General features: G+C 39.9%; 1 long non-coding RNA gene across 3 annotated transcripts in view; it reads left to right on the forward strand.

Annotated features, from left to right (window-relative positions):
* LOC124052051 overlaps positions 1 to 14,872 on the forward strand; it is an 81,191-nt gene that overhangs the window by 1,027 nt on the left and 65,292 nt on the right. The window lies entirely within an intron of this gene.

A 14,872-nucleotide genomic window follows, 5' to 3' on the forward strand; every position in this document is an offset into this window, starting at 1 on the left:
TTTAAGTAGTGTTGTCAGTGTCATCTGATGTCATCATGCCTAATGTTAATTTAATGAGTCCTTATTTTTGTTGAATGTGTTATCTCTTCTATCTATCTCTATCTTTTATTTTTTGTTTCAAAAGATGTGTTTCGCCTCTTGCATCCAAATCCTTGAGTTCTGACACTGATACATCTGATACATTATAGCCTTTAATTATTTTGTTTGCTTTGTTTACAAGCCTGAACTTTTGAAAACCTGGTTTTCAAAGTTGATTTTTCTTTTCTTTTCTTTCTTTATAAAAAGCAAAATTCCTATTTTAAGACACAGACAGCTAAGATAAACAGGTGCTATAATTCCACCTCTAAGACTCACAATTTTGTTTCCAGTTTCCCCTTACACACACACACACACACACACACACACAGACAGACATTGGATCACAACCCTGAAACAGTAATTGCTAAATAACAAATAAATAAAATGTTAATTTCTGCTTCTGAATTATTTAGATTTGTTTACTGTCAGTGAGTAAAACCTCTAACCCCTCCTTTGTTTGCACAGTGCAGCAGGCTACTTAGCGAAATGACGGCCTTACAGTTAAACATCCCAGAGACATTAAAACACATTAAAAACCTTTACAGTTAAAAGGTTTGGAGTTGGAGTGACCATTCAGACAGTGAAGAGACTGTGTCTGCATGTGCATGTGTATGGTTTGTATTTACTTTATCAGGTACAAACACATTAGTTGTGATTTGATGTTGTGATGTAAATGTTCCAAATCTTACATAGTGGTTCATTTTAATCAGTCAATATGTGCTTGTGTGTTCTGCTCACCTGTCTTGATGTGTGCCTGCACTTAGATAGTTTAGGCATATACGTATTCTTTGTTTGTTTGTGCATGTATGAATACTTGGCACCTATTGGCTCTTTCCATTTGCATCTGTCTTAGTGTGTACTGCCATATGTGTGCAAAGTGTGTTTTTGCCTGCCAGAGTGAGTACTTTTTCCAAGTGACCTGCTTGTGCTCCATTACCAGAGCATCATTAAGCTGTTGTTGTTGATGCTTGCCCTCCTTCCTTATGGTTTGGCCTCGGATCTCATCTGTTCCCCTGAGCCCTATTAGAGTCCAGAGCAGTAAGCATTTCCCAAACAAATTAATACCATATCCTGAATGTACCTAAACTTTCTGGAAGTGTAATATAGACTGGTAATGGTGGCAGTCATTTCTATCTCTTGTGGTTGCAGAACGGATTTCAGTTTATGTTTATGTTTCTGGATGGTTTATAGACACAAGCACGTTAATTCCTGTGACTGTGGCGTCTGCTTTATGGGCTGAATATCGATTGGACGTTCTGTAACCGTGCTGCCTCGTGCAGCGGCTTCGAATGCAAAATGCTTTCCAATAACTATGAGAGTAATTCAGGTTGGTAAATTACACTCTGCAGCATATATATTGCAACAGTGAGCTTGCACCGGCCTGTTAGTCTACAGTGTTTTATAGATTTCATATGAACATGAGGTTTGGCTGGTCCAGGAGATTGATATCAGGTTCAAATTTCTTTGCTGGTAAGCATCCACTTCTGAAGGAGAGAATTTTGCTGTCAATATCGTATCACATTAAGAGAAGATTATTGCAGTGTAATTATGGGCTTTCATTGGTCTGTGTGAAAGGCGGAGGGTGCAACATTTCTGGAAAATGCATTTTTTGGATTGCTCTTTCCATTGTACGTTTTTACTAAGCTGTACTTCTGATCTTAAATCGCACATTTCAGTAGAGACATAGATTGTTTGACTGATTTGTAATATGTTAGTGTCTGTTATCGATTGCTATCCCTTTCTTCAACTGTCTTTATGTTGATGTCTGTATATCTAAGGTAAAAAACTTACCTGTGACACACAGAGCAAGGTTTTTAAAGACACGTTTGGCTTTTCCTGTCTGATGTCTTTGATTCCTGGTGACTGGGTCCAGAACAGGTCCTGACACACGACCTGAGCGCTGACCCCAGACTGTCATCTATCATTAACATGACTGTTGTTTCTGATGGTGTTTTTGTGCCATCTGATGTCTCGGGGTAAAGTTCCTCCCAGGGTTCCTTACATTTCACTTAAATGACCTCTCGGTTCTAAACCTTAGACATGATGTGCGTGTGTGTGTGTGTGTGTGTCTACACCTCTCTGTTTCTTTCCTGGACAGATCCTCTCCTTGGCTTTAGGTCTTAGAAAGGCACTTTGTGCGTGTGTGTCTTTGGGGGCCATAGGACCTGAAGAGGGGTAATCATGTATAAGTTATGTCAGCTAATTAAGACTGGGCTCTAACCTATGGCTGACCTCAGGGAAATAACAATGCACCATCTAAGAGCCTTTGTACCAGTGTACCTGTGGCCTCTTGGCCACACTAGAGTGTTGGATGTCCTGTGTGTCTGTGTGTGTGTGTGTGTGTTCTGGCTGGCTAGTAGTGCAGGGCTACCTTCATCTGGTAACTGGAGCACAAGGAGAGAAGAAACGAGAGAGCAAAGAGAAAAGGACAGTGAGAGAGTGAAGGAGAAAAGAGTAGGGGTGAAAGAAAGAAAGTGAAAGAAAGTGAGAGAGGCATGAGCCTAGCCCATGTAATTAGGCCTAAATGAGTTTTCCACTGACTCAGTGGGTTGAGGCGATGCAGTGCTGGGACAAAGATAGACTGGAGTTCAGGAAGTCATCGGGTCAGGGAGATGGGGCATCGCTGTAGGCACATGAAGAGAGGGGGCACAGTAAGGAGTGCTGCAACAGTAGGCCTCCTCTGGTCACGGTTTTTCACGGGAGGTGCTCGAAAGATTTTGTGTGAATTAACCATCCATCTTACCAACTTTCCCATATAGAGCTGCAATGGAGAAAAATGTTCCCATAATTCTCTTAATTAAAGGCCCTGCACACTCATGGTTCACTCGCACAAGTGCTCTCATTGTAGCTGATTAGGACTGTGAGATCATGAAGTATGGCTGTCACTTTTCATTCACAGTGGTCACAGGCGTGGCCTTGTGCTTCAGTGGTGGGCATTTTTAAATAATACTGGAATTCTACAGTATCTAAATATGCTACTGAAAAGTCTCCCCTCTTCTGCAAAGGCCTTCCAAACATTTTGGACATTGGACATTTGTTCCAAGCCAGACTAGCATGAGCAAAGTCGGGCTGCTGACGTCGGCTGACAGTTCCTGGCTCACAGCTGGAGCTCTGGATAATTCAAAAAAGTTTCAAATAGGACTGAAGTCAGGGCACACTATTCAACACTAAATTCAAATTGTCAAATCATTTCTACTTGGTATAGTCTGAGGGGAATCAGTGAAATGCCATTACTTCATCAAACTGGCAAAAGGTGTAAGCTGTGCATCTGCACTCCGTACTTGTTAGAGTTTCCCTCCCTGTGAGTGATGTCAGTTCAGAATATCCACAGCAAGTCCATAGCCAAAAACAGAACTGCTGGACGGCTTCTTTGCCACTTCCATGCAGCATAAGGGGCTTGTATGAAGACTGAGGAACAGATGCTGAAACACCAGCTGTTGTAAGAGCAGTTGTGTATGTATGTGTGTATGTGTTCAAACTGTGGTAATTATATCCAGAAAGCAGTTAGTGCTGCGTTGCTAATGAGGTTCGCCTCACAACTACAAAGATCATAGAGTGGAGACATCAGTGCTGTTCAGTTACACCCCTCAGTAGCTAGGTTGCCATCCAAATGTATCACATCTGATAGAGAGAATATCATGTTCAGTTGGTTAAAAACACCTTAAGCTCGCTTGCTGCTTTTTGTGAAAGATCATTGACCCTTGATCTTCCTTTCACAATGCAGTGGACAAACTGAAACATACACATCTGTCAAGCTGAAACAAAGTTGTTTGTTATTTGCAAATTATACTCCTGAGACTCATCATAAAATGTTAAGGGACCGTACTCAGTGGCTTAGCCCCGGAGGTATCGCTGTTAAAACCATTAAGTAAACCGCAACTAGTCCACATCAGTGTCATTCAGCTGGTATGCAGTCCCAAGTGGATGAATCAAGACCAATCGAGCTCCTGTTGAATCAACCTGGGATGCTAATATCCAGACTGTTATAGCATAGATTGTTCTTTGGGACTAAATAAATAAAATATTATTGTGTTTGAAATCACCCAAATCAATTTGGGAAATGGAGCTCTTAAACACATTTTTTATTCTTATTGGTCAGCTGTGAGTTCTGCATTATCACAGTAACGATTCAACCAACCACAGGCCATTAACAGGAAGTGTGTTTGTGGTTGAAATGACATCACCGTTACCAGTTTGTGACCTGCACTCAGGTTGGGTTCAAAAGGTCACTGGACAACAGTAATGGTTGTTAAGGAGGTGGGGCCACAGAGAAGGTCAGTGGGTCATAGAGGAGGTCAACCCACTATGCAGATAGAATATTAATAATAATTATTTTATTATCTAATTTGTGCATTGTACTGTTTTTCAATGAGTAGCATCTACAATGTGTTTCATGTCTTATCTTGTTTCTCTTCTCAGCAGTAAGATATTGTACATACCCACCCGTTCACGTCATTCTTATCATCACACACACCTCCACCCCCTATTATGCCTACTCTCCTTCCCCCTACATGTGCTACATGGCAGGGTGTGTGTGGGGTTATGAAAACAGTTAGGCTTAATAATTGATGTTCTGCATTTCAATCAATTTCACCACAGTGTTAGGCTAATTAAGGTTAGCTTCATCCTCCCAGGGGCTGTGTGTGTGCATGTGTGCGTGCATGTGTGCGTGCAGTGTGTGTGTGAGAGAGAGAGAAAGAGAGAGTGTGTGTGAGTGTGTCAAAGAAAGTGTGTGTGAGGGAGACGGCGTGTATCCTGCTCCTGAGGGCTCCTCGCTCCATTTTATATCTCAGAATACATGGGAATTCTCTATTTCAGGAACAAGAGATGGGAGATGTGTCTTTCTCTCTCTCTCTCTCTGTTTCTTTTCTCTTTATCTCATTGTCTCTTTCTCCTCCCCTCTCCCTCTTTCTCTCAGTTGCTCTTTCACTCTGTTCCTCCCCCCTTTTCTCTCCCCAGGCAGGATCCTAAATGCAATTAACACAGCCGCTTTACTGCCTGCTAATTATTAACACACACACACATGCACGCATACACACATACACACACACACACACACACAGCGGATATGATTATTTTATGCTGGACTAATTTAAAGTTCATTGACGATTGTTTTAATTAATTAAATAAGAAAAGTACACACTTTAAAAAACGTAAGGCTGCCAGGCGGGCACTGCAGGCGTTTGCATATGAAGGTAATAATTATCCTTTGTGTGTGTGTGTGTGTGTGTGTGTGTGTGTATGTGTGTGGGTGGACGGGTGTAGTAGCTCACCTACATCATTTTTGTGTGTGTATCTGTGTCTGTGAATAGTTCGCCCAGCTGTACAACCTCAAGGTGTGTCTAAGTAAGTGTGTGTGTGTGTGTGTGTGTGTTAATGAGTCTTTTAAACCCTCTCTGCTAGTATTTAACATTAAGAGGAATAACTAAAGAGCCCAATTAAAAAGCAGAGACTGTTTTATATGCAGCAGATTTGTTTCTGTTATTAAATAGTTAAGGTGGGCCATGCTTCCCAGAGGAAGCTGGACCTCACCTGCTCTAGATCAGTTTAATTTCTTTCCTTTCCAGTCATGAAATTGGTAAATGCCAAGTACAAATAGCCATGCACCATCTGTTTCAGAGGTGCTGAGTCAACCTCCACACACGATGGCTTCTATGCTGGGCCCCTTTGGATGCTCATCAGATCACATGGTTTTTTTTTAGTGGCAAGTGACAGATGTGAACTTCTATGTACCTTAGAAAGACATTGTTTTCTCTTTCTGCTTCAGAGCTTGTGATAGAGGTGCACTTGGTCCTCTAAGGGATTATCGGATAGAGATGTTCGACATTGCTCTTTGAGGCCTTCTTCATGGCTATTTTGACATGTCAGAAAAGGAAAAGAATGTTTGTAAAAAAAAAAAAAAATAACAATAATAAAAGTCATTCTGCCACTTCAGTTTTACAATCCTGGTGATGTGCATGGTGGCTTGCTGGGACATTTAGTTTTAATTTCCACCAAGCTGTCCAGTTCAGTTCATTATTAGAATGATTTTCCATGGTCAAAAGTTGGTGATGGTACCTAACAGAACAATTCCATTCCATCCAATTTTTCCATTACCCCTTTGCTGCTGTACCTAGCACGCTGATCGACACTGAAAGGTGGAGTTAAACCGGACCACTGATCTTCTTTTTTTTGTTTTCTTTTTTTTTTTCAATTGAATTGAAGCAACCAGAGTAATTTCATAATCTGCCCTCTGATGTAGAATTTCCCAAGTCTTCTCAAACAAAGCTTGCCTTCTTGTTGTACTGAACAATCAATACTGAGGAGAATGAATGCAAACGTGAGTGACAACGAGAGAGAGAGCGATAAGAAAAGAACGTGGCTTTAATAGAGCTGACCTATTGTTAACGAAATTAGTTTCATCTGTGCTTTTTTGCTAAGACATGTCAAAATGTCTGCTGAAAAAGGTCTCTTAGTCCAGAATGGAAACTTGTTTTGTAATTATGCATCTCGTAACCACCTGTGTGATGAGTTTATATGTGTGAATTAGGGCTGCATCTGACAAAAGGTTTTCCTAATCAACTTGTAACTGCTTATGATTTAATTATATAAAGAAATATTTCTGGGTCATCTGCAAATTCAGTTCAGTTCCAGTGCTGAGAAAGAATATTACATATAACATTATTTACACTGCTCTACATTACAGAGAAATACAAAATCATAATAATGAGCCTTTAAAATATAAATTTTCCAAGCACACGCACAAAGTGTGCAGAAGTGGTAATGATTCTGAATGTCTCGAAGCAACCAGCAAGGTGACTGAACATTTTATTAATTTATTTCAAAATAGTAACATCATACAAGACTTATGGATCAAAATGTTGGAATGAATAACTTCTTTAATAAATAAATTCCAACTTACTGAAAAATTACCGAAAAAATCAAACTGGGCTTTGCAGTATTAGCAGGAATTAGAAATAATAAACACAGAACTCCCGGATGTTAGAGTGATGCTGAGGTTCAGTAATTTTTTAATATTGGCAGTGAAAGCATTTTTGTTGAAGGTGTCAGTTTAGATTTGGAAACCAGGTCAACTATAGTGTGGTTTTAGAGGCCTAAGATGTAAAGTCAGGCTACCAGCTGATTATTCTACCAACAAAAAGCTTGATTCTTTTCCCTCTTTCTTTCTTTCTTTCTTTCTTTCTTTCTTTCGTTGCTCATCATTCTAGACAATATTCGTAGTAACTACAATGTCAGTGAAGTAGACATGGAGAAAGACTGAACAAACAGATGTGCACAGAGGTAAGAAGAGAGAGATGTGAGGTGATTGGATGTGTGCTGTGAAGATTTGATCCAGGACTGTTCTTGTATTTGAAGAGTATGGAACCCATGTGTGGTCTCCGGTAGACTAGACACCAGGTGTGTTTGTTTAATGATGTCAAAGGAAAAGGAAAACAAGGAGATCCACACAAAAGAGACAGAAAGACTGTAATCTAACTAAAAGATGAAAGAGAGCGAATGAACAGTGAAAGACCTCATATGAACATGTGTGTGCTTGCGTGTGGTGGACTCAGGTGTTAAAGTGCACTCCCATTACACTTAGAAGTTGTCAGACACAAGACCAGAGACACAGTGCCACCGTCCTCTCACCTCCTGACCTCCTCACTTCAGCTCATCTCATTTCATGCTCTTTCATTGGATCCTCTTATCTCTTTCTTTTCTTTTTAAATCCCTTTTCAGCCCTCACTTCCACATTCCCTTTTGCAGTCCACTCCGTCTTTGATATGTTCACCGTGAGTAATTACATTAATTTGTTATTGTAAAACACTGTCACTGCTTTGTTTTCCCAGAGATAAATGGACATGGAAATGACATTTTGTCGCGTCAGTCATGTGCAGTGTAGCTATAAAGGTGTCAGAAAATGCGGACATTTCAATATAATAAGCTCAGTTTTTACTGATTCTGCGATTTAGATGCAAGGCAATTTAAACACCACTGTATCCAACATAACATATGACCATTCTGGCTCTTGTTGCTGTCTGGTGTCATGTAAGCCCATATCCACTTAAATTAACAAATCAGTCAGTTATAGGAGAACTGGATGTTTCCAGAACTGGTGCCCTGTTTCGCTATTACACAAAAGAAGCACAGAACAATGACTGACTGACTGATGCCTGTGAGAGAGGCTTCTTAAGAGCTGATCCAATGTTATGCAAATTAATTTTGCTCTATAACTGATGCATTTTTAAAGTTTTGACAAACTGAGATTTGTGTTTGTTCAGCAATTACATGGGGAGAAATCTGCACCACTGACGGATATACCAGTTTTCTACACCTCCTGAACTAAAATAGAGCAGAAGGCCTGCTTATTTTTGTCACATTCTGCTCTATTCTTGTTTGTGTTGAGGGAGTGTCTCTTCTGATTTACATCAGTACATTGTCAAGGCTGAATGTGACAAACAAACTCTCAGCCTTTCTGTGGGGACTGTTGAGAGGCATTCTGGGAAGTGTAGGAAATAATTCAAACACTGTCAGTGTGTTCATGCTGTTCTCACTGCAGCCTTAATTCTCTCATTGTTACTCAGTCTTATTCGGAAATATATGTTTGGGTTAGTCATTTAAGACATGAAATGCTACAGCTCTGACATGAGTAACTTCAGCAGTGGTGTAACACTAAAAACCATATTGCAGACATCGCAGAATTGTCACTGTTCTTATAGTAAAACAATATGAATATTAAGGATATTGCAAATTTGGTTGCTGTGTCTCGATTCACATCCATCCACACAGAGACAGCTTTAAGGCTATTAAGGTTGATGGCAATACTTCCCACTAGTTATACTGCATTTAAATTATATTAGATTGAAACTGTAATGGGGGAATTTATTCAGTGTGGTATAACTTTACTGTCATCTGATGTTAGATTGTATCCAGGCCGCTAATGAAAGAATGACATATCGTACTTAAGTAACAATAACACTAAATAACCATTGTCACTTACTTTATTCATTGTTTTTTTTTAATTGTATATTTTGCTTTCTTAGTTCAGGAATATATATTTGTCAGCACCTTGTTTACAGTTTTCCATTGAAATTTCCAAAATGTGTTAAATTTTCATTAGCATCCACTGCAAGCACTGCAAACAATAATTCCTTTCTTTGTTTCTATCCTGTTTCTTGTTTCGTCCCTTCTGTCTGTTTTCACCATTTCCTTCTCAGCATCTCTTCATTTCACTGTGCCCTTTATAGAAACTACTGTATTTCCTATTAATTCATCTCCTGATTCCTCGTTTCGGCTGTCAGTAAACACAAGAGGCGCTGCAGCAGGGCAACAGGAAGACATGGGGTTTGGGGGTGGGAGGTGAGACCTCAGGCCTGAGGGCACACAGCCATATTGTGAGGTTTTTTGTTCCTCTGTTATTCTCCTTTAGCCTGACCACCCTTTGTGGGGATGTGTGTGCGTGTTCGAATGAATGCATGAATATGTGTACGTGTCACGTATGGGGGTGTATTTGTGCACATGCTTGTGTGCATTTGTGTGAATGAACACGCGTGTGTGTGTGTGTGTGTGTGAGAATGGAGGCCCCTGGCCAGGCCATACGTTATTGATGCTCCCGCCTCCGGGTATGTCGGGGGAAATGGATGCGTGCGTGTGTGTGTGAGTGTGCTTGTGTACGTTTGTGTGTGTGCACAGGGGGTCACGTTGTGTCGTCAAACGGCGGCTGGTGAAAGATGGCCAGCGCTGATATGATCAGTCATCTGTTGATCAAGATGTACTGCTGCCGCCTCATCGCAGTTTCTCTCTTTGAATTTCACCGTTAACTTGCTCTCTTTCACTTCTGTCTCTCTCTTTTGCTTGTTCTTATTCTTTGTCTCTTTCTCTGTCTTTGTCTCACTCCTTTTGTCTCTTTTCACTTGTGTCTGAATTTCATTCTTCCCTTCTTCTTTTCTCTTCATTGTACATTTGGCTGTAATACAGAAAGAAATAGCATCAGGAAATAGTAGAATAATGAAACATTGTAACAACACAGGAGACGTTCTTAAATTCTCCTTTTTTTTTCTCACACAGTGCTCAATATACCTCTCTTCTTCTCTCTTCTTGCAGTTTCTCTCTCTGTCTCCTTCTCTTATGTCTAGTTTGATGTCCTGTCTGTTCTCACGATGTTATAAAAATCCATTTCTCTGTATAGTATCTTTTTCTCCCTTTTCCTCTCTATCCTTTTTTCCTCGACATCTCAGTGTTTCTTCCTTGCACAATGCTTTTGCTCTCTGCCTGTGTATATTTCACTCTCACTGTGTTTCTGTTTTTTGATCCCTCCGTCATTCACTGTAACATAGTCGGGGTATTGTCTTGTGTGTCTGATGTGACTTTGTGGTTTGACAGTATTGATGTCCATGTGTGTCTGTGTGTCTTAATACTCTGCATTCTTTTTCCCCTCTTACGTCGGTCAATATTGTTCTCCTCTGTCGTCTCTCTCTCTGTTCTCGTGCCTCTGTCTCTTCACCCCAGTCTTTCTCTTGCTTTCATTAAAGTGTCCTATTACATGTGCATGTACACACTGTAAGACACACAGCCAGGAAACAGTAACACACAATTACACTTACATACTCAGTAACTCACACAGATGTTCCAGTGCACACAGTTAGACACTGAGACAAAGTCACAAACTGTACGAGACACACACACACACTGCGGTAAATAGGTAATGTGCTTCAGAAACAGTGGTTAACTGTAAAACACCAGTCTAAAGTGCTCTGCTCTGTGGTGAATAGCTAATGGGCTTCAGAGAGTTTGGTTTTTTAACCTTAAGGCGCTGTTGTTTTCTGTGGTTAAAAGATAATGGGGTTTTACTGTGTGGTTAAGGGGTGTGTGTGTGTGTGTGTGTGTGTATGAGAGAGAGAGAGATAGATGCTAAGAGAGAACTGCCAGCATATATTTCATTTGAATTGCAAATAAATGAATTATTAAAGAGAAATTGTAGAACACTATAAGAAATACCATACTGTGGGTTGATTGTTTTGTTATTAAGCTTTTCACCAAAATTTTAATTTAGGATAAACAAAGATGCACCGTTTCAGAATCACTTAAGTCTCTCTAACACTTCTGCTTGTTACTTAATGCCTTCAAGTAATAATTTTGTCTTGAAAAGCGACTAATGTATGTAATTTCATATTAGGTCACCATTTATAGTTTGTTCAATGTGCTTCTCCTGAATGAATGTGTTTGTCTGTCTGTGTATGTGGCCCACTAGTGACCTGTCCAGGGTGCTTCCCTGTCCCGCTCTGCCAGTGCAATGCCAGATGCTGCAGCCCAAATATCTCCTTTGTTCATTCAGTCACTGCTTTCTGTGTAAGGGACACTGTTTAGTAGGGAGCGATGATTGTCATTGTCAGCATCATAAGGTGTTCAGCTGAGCCCTTTTTACTCTGTAAAATGGGAGATTGTTTGCAATCCGTCCACAGGAGAAAGTTGATGGTAAATATTAAGGAAATAATATCATTAAAATGTCATGTTTGGCTGTTTCGATTGTCCCCACTGTTTTAAATAGTAGTTCAGTCACAAATTTCCTATCGCAAAAGTGTCTTGTCTCTATCCATAAAGCAAATTTGGACTGAATACGCTCATTTGTTTTACACTGAATTTGTTCCTCAATCTGCATCTGAATGTAAAATTAGTTAGCGATTGTTGTTTTTCCACTTTTAATTTCATTGCAGTCTGTCTTAAAATTTATTTAAAAAGTGAATTCTAGCACTCTGCTAGTGTTTCTGTTGTTGTATATTTGATGTATGGAAATACTGTAGATATGAATGTTCAGTTCTGCATATTTACACTTTACTGTGTCTGTGTGCGTGTGTGTGAGAGAGAAAGAGTATATACCGGCTTGTCTTCTTAAATCACTCACCATTGCGTTAATGTTGTTTTCTGTGGGAAATAGATAATGACTTTACAATGTGTGGTTAGAGTCGAGACCAGCACAGTTCAGCGTACACCGACCCCAACTGATACATAATGTAAGAGCACTGACCACACAGATGTATTAGTGGACTAAATGACTGTATTAATGGTGCTCATTTCAGGGAGGGGGTGGGCACTAAGAGGCCTGAAAAGTGCTTTAAATGAAGGTGTGGAACATGTGTGTATGTCTGAGAGAGTTTTTGAATTTATGTACTTGTGAGGGCCAAATGTCTAGAAAGATCAGGGAATCCCCAAGACTTCTTTTAAGGAAAATGCTTCAGCGTCAAGTCAAATTGAAGTATTCTGCATCTGTCAGAGGTAAAATGCTTCCAATATTTGTGGACTGGTTTTTCATCAATATGCCATTTGACATTTTTCAAATCATCATCCCTTATTGTCATGCTGTGGGAGCCACATAACACTGAGAATGAATGTTAATACTAATGGATTAGCAAAATGTTCAAAGCGGTGGTATCTGACGATCTTGGACGAGAAAGGGTTGGTTTATATTAAGTGCTAAGAACTATGTGGATGTTCCCAAGGATCTTAAAGTCTGCTAGAGTAAAAAACATTTGAATTATGTGTACATATGCTAATAATATTCATTATATTTAATTAGTGTACACCTGAAACGTAGAAAAATGGTTTTGCTATATAATGAGCCTTTTAACACTTCTGAGGTGGTGGGTTCGCCATGTTTGTACGGTACACCGGAAGGGACAAAGCAGCCACTGGCTCGAGACAGGACCTTTCCTATTGGCAGCCACCGTAGGTTCTGCTGTATGTTTGGAAAGGGAAGCTGAGTGGAATTGTATTCAGTTGATTGCAGTCAAAAACCTCACCATTAGGTGCCACTAAATCCTACCCACTGGACTTTTAAATATACAGTATTGACAAATACTTGTACAACTTTTAAGCATGTTTTCTTCCATGCTGCTTGGATATGTGTCTTGGATTAATTTTTGATTAGGTGCATGTTGCACGGGTGAACGAGTTGGAGTATGTACTGTATGTGCAAGTGCATTGTGTGTGCTCGCTTATGGGGTTGGAGTTGTTTTGCTTTTCCCCTCCCTCCATACCTTCCCTTGTCTGAAATTTTCTAACATTCATCCATCCTTCATCCCTTTCTCTCTTTAGCCCTCCCTTAGTTCTTCTGTGTCTGTCCTGAGTTGTAAACAACTGTCATATTTGGCCTTTGTAAATAGCCTTCACAGTTTTACACACACACACATGCACATGCACACACACACACACACACACACACACACACATAAATATCTCATCAGTGTTTCAGAGGGAGGGCTGAATATCAGCTAGCTATACCCCATACCTAGTCCTCACTTATTTACATCCGGCTGCCCCTGCGCCACTGAAACCTCAACAGCAACATCAATGATTCATCAGTCAGTGTTTTAGCAAAATGCATACCTCTTCTGTCGATATGGAGAGAGAGAGAGAGAGAGAGAGAGAGAGACAGAGAGAGAGAGAGAGAGAAGGGGGATGATGGGAGTAAGGGAAGAGGTTGAGGAGACAAGTGGGAAGAGAGAATAAATGGGAAGGAGAAAAAGAAAAAAGGAGGAAGGAAGGGAAGGAGGAAAAGTTGAATGCTGGAAGAGTGAAAACTGATAGAAAAGAAGACCTGAAGGATCAAGGTGAAGGGACGTGAGGAAAAAGTATAATGAATGGGGGGGGCAGAAGAGCAGAGGAAAAAACAGAGCAAAACTTAGGAAAGGGAAAAGAGATATTTGCTCATAAAGAGAAAATACAGTAGCAGAAGGGAAATTTAAAAATGATAACCAAAGGAGAAAAGCCCAGAGAGAAGAGCCAGAGAGTGGTTGAGAGAAAAAGGTGGGAAAGGATGAAGAATAGGAATTGAGAAAAGAAAGTAAACCAAGAGAGATGATGAAGAGAGGAGGATGGATATTATTGACCAAGAAAATCTTGACAAAGGGAGTAGAGAAGAGGAGAAAAAATACAGGAATGAGGAAGAAAGGTAGGGAGAAAAGGATGCAGAGGAGAGAAGAAAGGAGAGAAGAATGACCGTGGAGGAGATGAGCAAATAGCGATAGTGATGCACCCTTTTCCTTCCTCTTCCTCCCTCCCACCTCCTCTTTTTTTTTTTTTACCACTGCTTTATTTTTCTTTCCAGTGTCCAACACTTGATCTCTCTTTTACGGATGAGATTTTTTTTTTTTTATCTTATCTTAGTCAGAAATCAATGACATTCTGCAGACACGGCAGTCTGATATGTCTTTTACTCTTTAGATTGCAGTAGAATATGACCCCACATTACTCCTGGGGCGTTATAGGAGTTTATGAACATTTACACATTGATTTTAAAAATATACCTGTGTTTTGAGATTGCGGTGTGTGTGGTTTTGCAGTGTACAGTTACAAAAGACACAAGATAGAAAGAATATGAAGCCAAATGGGAAGGACTTTGCCAGTTCAGTACAATGTGTATCGAAATCAGTGACCATTTACCTTTGATTATGTCTGTCCACTTCCTTTTATTATTTTGAATCATTATTCAACATCAGGCGATTTTAGTGACCCACAGTGAGACTGATTTAATCGTCCTGCCGGTTTAATAAGGGAGGTGCAAAGTGATGATTCAATGACACACATTCATTGAATTACAATTGAGAACTTCCAGCATTAAATCCTTTTCATCATATTAGTAGAGGGTTTGTGTTTAATTTTGTATAAAGTAACAGCGTTCATTATTTGAAAATTAAATTAGCTTAAACACTTTCCTCAAAGGTATCGCATTAACAGGATTTAATAACCTTAATTTATTGTCACAGGATTTTTTTTTTGTGCAGGTTTATGGAGTCATACTAGGAGGATATGATAATGG

This window comes from Scatophagus argus, chromosome 20 (genome assembly GCF_020382885.2).
Source record: "Scatophagus argus isolate fScaArg1 chromosome 20, fScaArg1.pri, whole genome shotgun sequence".
NCBI lineage: Eukaryota > Metazoa > Chordata > Actinopteri > Scatophagidae > Scatophagus > Scatophagus argus.